The sequence below is a fragment of the Eulemur rufifrons genome, chromosome 16, assembly GCF_041146395.1.
Source record: "Eulemur rufifrons isolate Redbay chromosome 16, OSU_ERuf_1, whole genome shotgun sequence".
Classification (NCBI taxonomy): domain Eukaryota; kingdom Metazoa; phylum Chordata; class Mammalia; order Primates; family Lemuridae; genus Eulemur; species Eulemur rufifrons.
The window spans coordinates 81,132,664-81,142,021 of record NC_090998.1 but is presented as its reverse complement, the minus strand read 5'-3'; the positions used below and the strand labels follow the sequence as shown (position 1 = coordinate 81,142,021).

At 43.9% G+C, this 9,358-nt stretch overlaps 1 protein-coding gene across 1 annotated transcript in view; it reads left to right on the top strand.

Moving 5' to 3' along the window:
- The first annotated feature begins 4,181 nt into the window (after nucleotides 1-4,181).
- The window catches only part of SLC41A2 (solute carrier family 41 member 2), a 114,091-nt gene continuing 108,914 nt past the window's right edge, over nucleotides 4,182-9,358 (top strand). The window contains exon 1 of the mRNA XM_069489777.1: nucleotides 4,182-4,270. The gene's annotated coding sequence lies outside the window, so the exon portion shown is untranslated. The remainder of the gene's footprint in view (nucleotides 4,271-9,358) is intronic.

Below are 9,358 nucleotides of genomic sequence, written 5' to 3'. Positions count from 1 at the left end.
CCCCATAATGAGCTGAAATAAAAAAAAAAAAAAAAGAAATGATTGGAGCCACTTACGGAGAGTCCCCACTGGGACACTGCCTAGGGGAGCTATGGGAGTAGGACTGCCACCCTCAGGACCCCAGAATTATACAGCTACCAGCATTGTGGAACCTTTGCCTGGAGAGCCTCTGCCATTCAACTCCAACCCGTGAGAGCAGCCACGTGGGCTGTGCCCAGCAAAATGATGAGGTTAGGGCTGCCTGAGGCCTGGGGACCTCACCCCTCACACCAGTGTGCCCAGGATGTGGGACATGGAGTACTGGGAGATTACCTTGGAGCTTTAAGATTTAATGTCTGCCCTGCTGGGTATTGGACTTGCATGGGGTCTGTTACCCCTTTCTTTTGACCAATTTCTCTCTTTGGGAATGGGAGTGTTTACCCAATGTCTGTTTCACCATTGTATCTTGGAAGTAAATAACTTGTTTTTGATTTTACAGGCTTGCCTTGAGTAAGTCAGGAACTTGCCTTGAGTCTCAGATGAGATTTTGGACTTTTGAGTTGGTGCTTGGAAGAAGACTTTTAGGGACTATTGGAGAAGGATGATTGTATTTTGCAATGTGAGAAGGACATGTGTTTTGGGGGGCCAGGGACAGAATGCTATAGTTTGGGTATTTGTCCCCCGACAAACCTCATGTTGAAATTTGATTCCAATGTTGGAGGTGGGGGCCTAATGGGAGGTGTTTGGGGTCATGGGGCCAGATCCCTCATGAATGGCTTGGTGCTGTCCTTGCAGTAATGAGTCAGTTCTTACTCTATTAGTTCCCTTGAGAGCTAGCTGTTAAAAAGAGCTTGGAACCTCCTCTTACCCTTACTTCCTCTCTTGCCACATGAACTCTGCACAGGCCAGCTCCCCTTCCCCTTCCATCATGAGTGGAAGCAGCCTGAAGCCATCACCAGAAGCAGATGTTGGTGTTATGTTTCTTGTATACCTTGTACACCTTGTACACCTCAGAGCTGTGAGCCAAGTAAACCTCTTTTATTTATAAATTACTTAGCCTCAGGTATTCCTTTATAGTAACACAAATGGACCAAGATAGGCTATACATATACACATATATATTTCAGTTTGATTATTTATTGTCTTTCTCCACTTGAACATGAACTCTATAAGGCAGGCATTCATTTTTATTTACTACTGTATTCCCAGAGTGTAGGACAGAGCACGGCATTTAGTTAAGTGCTCAATAAATATTTGTAAATGAATGAATGATGATTCATATTTGACACACAAGGGGCCCATAATAACTACTTACTAAATGAATGAACAAATTAATATTCTAGAGATTCCCAGGAAGGGCACTGATAATAGGGGTTGGGGGAAGAAACTAGGACATATGTCTGGAACATCTGCCACATGGGCTGGCTGTCCTCTGAATGATGGTTTTCTCTAAACCTTTTTCTTTATGGTCATTTTATGTGGCTTGTGGGCCTAGTTTTAAGTAGTCCACATGGTGGTTCTTAAACCTCAGTCATCAGCAGAACCATCCACAGATTCTTACTTAATGGATCTGAGGTGGGGCTTGGGAATTTGAGTAACTTTCATCAAGGATTTAATCCTCAGTTTCCTCATATGAAAAATAGGACTATAATACCATCTTCATAGAGTATAACAATTAAAATAAATAATATCTGTGAAGTGTTTCACACATAGCAAATACTAGGTTTCCTCTAAAGTTTAGAGGTTAAATTCTTACAAACAAGTCATATTACTTGCCCTCCTAAAATTTAGTTTTGATTTCATTTCAGTACAGATCTCTACTTTGAGTTACAGATTTATTTTTGAAATATATACTCAGCATCTTCACTTGGATGTCTCCAAGGGATAGCAAACTCAACATATCTAAATCCACTCAAAGTTGCCCCTTCTGACCTCTTTCTCCACAGTCCCCAGGTCAAGGAATGGCATAAACTCAACCTAGAACTCAGGAGTCATTTTTTCTGACACTCTTTTCTCCTTCACTTTCCATATGCAGTTGAGCAAGTCCTTACAATTCTAACCCTGATCTTTTTCTTTGATCCACCATCTCCTAATCTTCACTCACTGCAAAGTGGTCTTCACATATCCTCTGCTGCTCCCTTCTTATCCATTCGCCACTCTGCAGCCAGAATAATCTTTTACAAATACAATTGTGATCATGTCCAGATGGATCCTCTCCAACAATTCAGCGGCTTCCTTTTGTCTTTAGGATCAATTCCAGAGTCCTCAGCATGACCTTCAAGGGTCCGCCCACCTCTCCTTCAGAACTAGCCCTCTCAGTGTAACCACAGTGGCCTTTACCCAAGGCCTTAACAGGCTGAGCCCTTCCTACCAAAGAGCCTTCAAACCTGCAGTTTCCACAGCTAAGTGCACTCCCCACCCCCCAGCCCCTGCTCTTTGTTGCCTGCCTTCTCCTCCTTATTCTTCAATGTTCAGATTAAATGTCACTTCCTTAAGGAGATCTTTCTTACCCCTAGAGCAGAAAGGTCCTTTTGTTAGACACTCTCATAACTCCCAGGCCTTTTTCTATCAATCATCAAAACAGTGATTACTACACAGCCTCATTCTAAGCCACTTGCTTCACATTTTAAGTTGCCAGCTGTCAGACAGAAGATGAAGAAGAAACGTGATTGTTGTTGCCTGTACACAATAGAACCTAATGTGGGGGTATTTCCTCACCTGATTTCAACTTGAGTTATTTTTAGGGCTGAAATTTTAAATTTGGATTCCAACTTGAAGCTTAACATATCTCAAGAATACACCCCGCATTGTGGCATGCGGAACAAAGAATGAAAGTAGAAGGTTGCCACATGCCAACTAATGAGACGAAGAGCAGCTGAAACCATCAGCTTTCTCAGAAAAAATTGTGGTAGAATTTTCAAGTCTGAAAGAGGTTGGCCTCTTCTATACGTGCTTCATGTAGAAATCCCGAAGGACCACGTGACCTTGGGGAGGAACACCTATGGGCTGGAACTTCTGGCAAACTTACAAGAGCAGCTAATTACTTTCCAGTGATCTGTAATTCAAAAAAGAATAAGAACAAAGACCAGCTGGAAATGCAGTCAAAACACTGCTTTTCCATATTCCTTGCAATTATACTTTCATTTTAGGCAGTGAAAAACACCAGAATAAAAAGCATTACAGCAGGTGGCCAAGAGTGATACAGAAGCACTCTTTGCCTGGAAGGTGAAGGGTAAAGCTCAAAGTCTGATGGCAAAGCAGAAGGGAAAAAACTGGATAAATGTATGCTGGTGTCCCTTCGTACCAGAAATGTTGCTACTAAATAAATCACTGGTGTGACTTGGAATCGGCGGAAGCTTTAATTTGAGGAAAAGAGGCACTGGCTGTGTACTTTTTAAAATGACAGTCTTCCCCTCAGAATAAGTGCCTGAGGACCAACACCTTTGTTTTGTTCACTGGCGTATCCCTGGGGTTATATCTCATTACCTGAACCATATACAATAGGTGCTCAATAAATAGTTGTTAAATAAAATAAATGAGCTCTTAGGCTTCCACTGCAGACTTTGGCTCAGTTTTACCTAGGTTTAAAAGCAAGTGTGGGCAAAGTTGAAAAGCCTGGCACCCCAGCCAACTCCTCAGAGTCCCATGGACTTTGCTTTGCCACCGAGAGGGTGCGACGGGGTGCTCCAAACCTACCCCTCAGTGGTGGTCCACCCTCGGCTCTCAGACCTCGGCTCACGCACCGCCCACACTCTGTGTCGCTCGCCAAAAGGCATGTGCCTTGGTTTTGATCCCAGTCTGGAAGAAAGAAACAGGAACCCAGCCAAAAGGAGGCCCCTGGTTTGAGAACACAAATCATGAGTCATGGATTCGGGGGTTCGGACCTTGGAGCAGCGGGTGATGTGGCTGTGCGTGGGTTGGCGGAGAGGAGGGCTGCTGAAGAAGGCCACAGCCTTTCTCTCCCGGGCAGGCTCCCCTGAAATCTGCCCTCTAGCTGTCGTCCAGCCGGCTCCCGGCGGGCGTCCGTCAGAGCGCAGCCAGGGGTCCTGGAGGCGCGGCGCCGGTACTCCCGGTCGCCGCCCCGCGGCCACATCACCAGGCCCGGGCTTCCCCTCGGGCGGCGGCGCGGCTGCGCCTGCGCGTGGCGGCCGCGCGGGGCGGGGCGGTGGGGAGCAAGCGGGCCGCGAGCGCCGGCGCCCGGGCTGTCAGCGCGGGGCCGCGACCGTGCGAGGAGGCGCGCGAGCAGGAAGGAGCCGCGGGCTGGCTGCTGCCTCCGGTGCCCGGGGACTAGGTGAATGTCCTTCCATCCCCCGCCCCAGGTGTCTCGGTCTGGTCTGAGGACATGGGGTCCCCTCTCCTCGCACCGGCCGCTGCAGCTGCCGCGCTCCGGGGCAGGTGATAATGGAGGGAAAGTCTCGGCTTTGGCCGCGGCGCCGCGCTGGGGCGCATCCCAGGTACTGGAGGGAGGTGGGGCCGGAGCCGGGCTCTGAACGGCGGCGGGACTCGGGAGGGCGGGGGCGGTGGGCGCGGCCCCGCCTGAGCCGCTGTGCCCACCGCCGTGCCCGCCCCGGGCCCCTCTCCGGCCGGCGGGCAGCGCCCAAACCCGGCCCTCGCGCCCGCCCCAGCTCGGGCGGAGGGGAGGCTGCTCCGGCGCTGGGAGCAAAGCCGGCCACCTCGGGCGAATGGTCCCGGGCGCTGGGGACCGGCGGTGGCAGAGTGATGGGTGGAAGGTGAGCTCAGATGGAGATGCTGCGAGGCAGGCTCCGGCACACCCCAGATTCCTGCTTCAGGGCTCGGCAATTGCCCTGATCCCCGTGTTCTTTCATTCTCTTCTTTTTATATATATGGAATATACCTCAATTTTAAAAGACCAAATGTACATTTATAGAAAGAGATGACACATATATATTTATTACTTATATACATTTATATGTATATTATGTATATATGTCATCTTTTTTTTGTAAACGAGCAATTTTAAAAATTGAAATATATATCACATACCTTAAAACATCCTTCTAAAGTGTGGCTTTTAGTATATTCCCAAAGTTTTGCAACTATCACCACTATCCAGATCATCATCCCCCAGACACCCTGTTTCTCTTAGCAGTCACTCCTTATTTCCCTTTGACCCCTCCCCTGGCAAACAGTAATCTACTTTTTGTTTCTATGGGTTTGCCTGTTGTGGAAATTTCATATACAGGGAAGCATAGGCTATGTGGCTTTTTGTGTCTGGCATCTTACACACAGCATAATGTTTTCAAGGTTCATTCATGTTGTAGCATGTATCAGTACTTTTATTTTTGTAATAGTTGATTAATATTCCGTTGTATTGGTGTATCACAATACCACATTTTGTTATCCGTTCATTAGTGGATGGACATTTGGGTTGTTTCCACTTTTTGGCCATTGTGTATAATACTGCTGTGAACATTTGTGTACAAGTTTTCGTGTGGACATATGTTTTCAATGAATTGGGTATATACCTAGGAGTGAAATTGCTCTATGTTTAATTTTTTGAGCAACTGCCAAGCTTTTCTAAGCAGCTACATCATTTGACATTCCCACCAAGTAGTGTATGTGATTTCTTCACATTCTCACTAACACTTGTTATTTTCTATTGGCTGTTTTTTATTGTAGCCATCTAGTGGGTGTGAAGTGATATGTTTTTGGTTTTAGTTTGCATTTCCCTAATGACTAGGGATGTTGCATACATCTTTTCATGTGATTATTGGTCATTTGTGTATCTTTGAAGAAATGTCTGTTGAAATCCTTTGCCCATTTTTTAATTGGGTTATTTGGCTTTTTATTGTTGAGTTTTAGTGTTGACTGATAGAAAAATATTCTAGATTGAGGTACTCACACTGACTAAAAAAACCCCAACCAACCTGATATCAGAAAAAGTAATGCTTATACTTGGATAAAGGTTGAATAGGTGCCATGTAAGTCTTTCGGAATACCCTGCCTCTTAATTCTTGGGCATCTTACTTCCCTTTTCCATTTTCTGGTATCTTGAGAAAAGCCACAGAAGGGGTGTTCCTGACCAGAGTCAAAGGAGACTACCCATAGTTGGCATTTTCATATAGTCTATGCCCAGTTTGAAAAGTCAGAGTATCACTTTAATTACAAATAATTTGTCTTGGCGGCTCACTAAACAAACTAATAATAAATGGCAAGCACAAACTACTCAAAATTTCATATGCTTCTCAGCAAAGTGAAGAATCTTATTTTCATAAGTTTGTATAGTTTCATTATAATTATGTTCATAAGTGGGTGGGTAAATAAATATTTTTTATGGCACTGAAGTTAAGAGCCACTTACAGCTGAATGAGTGCTGCTATGCTTATTTCATGGTTAGTTTCTGAGTACACACAAACTTAGCATCAGGTCTTTCATAGCAAAAAAAACTATTCAATGATACTTGTTAAGGCATGGTAAGGAAGACTTTATTTAGGACCACTGGAATAGGTATAGGGACCACGGAATGGGATTTTGCAGTGAAGAGAGAGACTAGGCTCAACTCCGAATACAGCATGGGCAAGTGGGAATTTATAGCCAAGAAACAAGATTGGGGCCAGTGGACAGAAAACTACTAAGGAGAAACATCAGGAGTAATGGGTATTCAGGCCAAACCAACCTAACAGGATTCTTGGAAGACAGGCCAGGGTGATCAAACATCACCTGAGGGACAGTGGAAGTTGAGGAACCTCAGCAGGTATCTGAGGGTGATCAGATAGCAAGGGTGAGGAGTTTTTCCTAAACTGACTTAGTAGGGTTCTTTGCTAAAACTGGATTTTACACTAAGTGCACACATGGGCCTCAGAGAAGGTTCAGGAGCTCTGACTAAAGTTTGGTCGAGCAAAGAATCTTTGTCACTGTTTAAAAGTATACTGCCAAATTTCAGAAACTTTATAGAAAATAAAATTAAGGATTTCCAAATTGAGATAATGGATAATCAACTGATTAAAAAAGTATGTGGGCCGGGCACGGTGGCTCATGCCTGCAATCCTAGCACTCTGGGAGGCCGAGGCGGGTGGATCGCTTGAGCTCAGGAGTTCGAGACCAGTCTGAGCAAGAGCAAGACCCTGTCTCTACTGAGGAAAATAGAAAGAAACAACTGAAAATAGAAAAAATTAGCCGGGCATGGAGGTGCGTGCCTGTAGTCCCAGCTACTCAGGAGGCTGAGGCAGGAGGATCGCTTGAACCCAGGAGTTTGAGGTTGCTGTGAGCTAGGCTGATGCCACAGCACTCTAGCCCAGGCAACAAAGTGAGATGCTGTCTCAAAAATGGAAAAAAAAAAGTATGTGAAGTGCAACCTAATCCTGCTCTTCAACCTATAAATTATAAAACAATGTAAACATGATTTAATCTTTTTATACCTCACTGCCTTTATTAGAAGAATGAGGCTGATAATTTCGGCATATAACCTGACTGTGTTTTTGCTTTGTTTTTGATGATAAAATTATCATCAAACATATTGAAAATAGAAAACATCCAACCTAATATTGATTGTTACCAACTTACCTGTTGGATGTACAAATGTCCTGGAACTACAGATGCTTTCCCGTGTTGTCATTGTCTGCCCCTGGAGTTTATAGTGCCATTTATTGAGAAAGACTGAAAGTGGGGAACAGTGAAAATTGGGAACAACCGTGGGGATATGCCCCCTGGCAAATGATGGTCAGAGGTGACCTGCCCCCTTTATGGTAGACTTATCGGGATCCCTCATCTTTTCTCTGAAATTACTGTAGTTAGATTTATTTAGCTTAAAAATACATAGAAATAACAACTATGGAAACATATATATGGAAATGGCTGGAACTGTCAGTTATTCTATTTTAATGTGAAGGGGTTTAGTCAGATTACTTTCTCTTTGATCAGCTACACTAAGGAAATGGGAGTTTTGACTTGAGGAGGGACGGGAGAGGTAAGCATTATGGGATCATGGAACATTTTGGAAGTTTGAGCAAAACTTGCCATATTTCTAAAAGCATGGATGTTGAAAGTGGAGAGCTTTAGATGGCATGACGGGTTTGGAAGATGAGAAAAACAAAGCAAGAATGAAACAGTTTGGAAGGAAAAGTTGTAGGATATAAAGACAGAATCAACTTATTTAACCATTTTTGCCCAAGAAGAATGTCTAAATAGGAAAAGTGGAAGAAACCTCCTTCATTTGATTTCTCTCGCTTTTTGCCTCACCTTGCTCTTCCTCACTCACTGCTCTCCTAGGACCTAGAAATCAAACTGGGATTACTCTTGTTCATGTTGAAGCTTTTCAGGGTGCTAATTATACCCCTTCTCTCTCTAGAATTTGTTTAAATTGAGATCAGATTCAAGAAATCAAATGGGGATTAAAATACTATTAAAATAATAGTTTGATTTCCATTTCTGGTAAAGCTGAGTTGGATATGTGCTTACTCTGTTCCTTCTTAATTTACCTGCCCAGTTAGAACTGTAGGACCTAAAACAAGGCAGGTCTCTCTTGCCCAAGGGAAAGTCCTGCCCTAAGGAGCTTACCTCATAAGAATTGAAATGGAAAGGAAAACTTTCTTTCCTTGAGGGCATGCAAGTCCAAGGGAGCCAGTGAATGCACTGGAGTGGAGCCTATCTGCCATCTGGAACATTGACCTTTACCCCTGTCTTAGATAAGTCACTTTACTGTAGGAGGAACTAGGGATAGAAAAGTGTTCCTTTAATCCTGTTTTCTCCTGCTTAGAGAGTGAGAGTTCCATCATCACTGATCATTGCAGAGTGAAATAAGCGCCCATCCTCTCATCCTTAAGTGTGTTGTGGATAATAGTGTTTTGTAGGCTAGCCTAGGAACTTAGCTATCAGTGTAAAAAACAGATTGATAATATAGTTTCCTTGGAAATAACTATCTTAAAAGTGGGTGATCATTTTATTGTGTGGTTAAATATATAGATTATTCAAGTCAATTTCCTTGTTTTACTCCTCAAATATTTATTGAGTGTCTCCTATGTAGCAGGCACTGGGCGAGGCCCTGGGGATTCAGTGGTGAACAAGAATGGGTACTTGCTCTAGGAGTTCACAGTCTAGAAAAACAATTAGTGCAAGTACAATTACAATAAAGCGTAACTATTGGTTAAGTGTAATTTGGGAACACAGAGGGAGGGGAACTAATCTAAGAGGGCCAGTCAAGTGATGTTTAAGAGCTGAGATCGTAAGTAGAATAGGAAGTTGCCAGGTAAAAGGGAAGACTGAGGATCAGGCCAAAGAACATGTGGAAAGGCCAAGAAGTGAGAGTGTAGTACACTAAAGTATTTTTTAAACTGCAAGCACCTACTAGTAGAGTGTGGTATCAAGTTAGTGGGTTGTGACCAGTGTGTTTTAAAAAAGACATAGAAAATGAGAGTGTGTC